The sequence below is a fragment of the Peromyscus leucopus genome, chromosome 1 (assembly GCF_004664715.2).
Source record: "Peromyscus leucopus breed LL Stock chromosome 1, UCI_PerLeu_2.1, whole genome shotgun sequence".
Lineage (NCBI taxonomy): Eukaryota > Metazoa > Chordata > Mammalia > Rodentia > Cricetidae > Peromyscus > Peromyscus leucopus.
In genome coordinates this window covers 178,149,693-178,151,058 of record NC_051063.1, presented here as the reverse complement: position 1 = coordinate 178,151,058, position 1,366 = coordinate 178,149,693, and positions in this window count along the sequence as shown.

Genomic DNA, 1,366 nt, shown 5'->3' with positions numbered 1-1,366 from the left:
GCAGTCAAAAAATCATTAACACCCCAAAGTTTGTACAAAATGAGCTGCTGATAGGAAGAAATACAGATTGCAGAAACCAGTCAAAGGTTGCTGTATTAAGCAACTGTGAAACTATTCAGAGATTGTTCTAGATAATTGTGAGCCTGAGGTCATGGTCCCAAACCAGAAACTCAATAACAAGTACTTAGACATTGAAATAAGGCTTAATTTAAAATATTTTCTAATATAATTAAGAATTCCCAATGTTTTCAAATGTGAAAAAAATTTACAAAGGCCATAAAAAATGTTGCCCTGAAAAAAAGTTGACATGTACAATCATTTTTTTTAAAGTAGGCATTGTTTTTGATAAATATTGTGCCTTTACTACACCTCAGCCTCATTTTCCCCTCCATTGCCTTCCTCTCTTTCCAATATTCTTGATCCCTTCTTTAATTTTCACTGCTATGTTGATATGATCACACATTTATATAACATACAGAGTCCATTTAATTCTCTTTGTATGTGAATATATCCTTCGATGAGCACTAGGAACTGAACAACCAATATGGGATTTCCCCTCTTGAGGCAGTTGATGCTACCTTCATTGACCCATTTTGATTTGTTTATTTTTTTCATCTAGGAATAAGACAATGTAAAATTTCCTCTATCATTATTTGGGTAAAAACTGGTACCATTATGGTGATTCTTTTGAGTAAGTACACTGGTAAGAGTTCAAAGGTGTATTGTTCTGTCATGTCTGTAGGATATATCCTATCAACAGATATCCTCAACCTCTGTGTTTTTCACAAGCCTTAGGTAGAATGGAGTCATTTTAAAAAAGTTTTGAAACTGTGGGTTTGGTCCTGGTTTTTGACACCAAAATGTAAGTAAGTTTTGCAACTCTGTATGTTTGGTCCCAGGTAATGATACCAAAATTTGAATTTTCCAACTCTGGGGGAAAGGTATCCTAACTATTTGGAGAGTCAGGTGACACCTTGAGCTGCTAGGACAGCCCTGACAGCAGGAGCTGCAATGAGAAACCTCAGCCCTAGAGGGTGAAGTATCTGGGATACCTCAAGGTGCTAGGATAGCTTAGCCCTGAGGTATCCCAGATACCTTGACTTGATTAGAACAGATCAGCCCTGGAGGGGAAGGTCTCCCAGATACCTTGAACTGCTAGGACAGCTCTGATGGCTGGATCTGCAATGAGACAGCTCAGCCCTGGAAGGGAAGGTATTCTGACTGCTCAGGAGAGTCAGGCCTGTAGCTGCTAGGACAGTTCATCCCTGGAAGGGCAGGTACCCTAACTGCTCAGGCCTGGAGCTTCTAGGACAGCTCATCATGAAAAGGTGAATTAATATCTTCATACCAAAAACACATTTGAGAA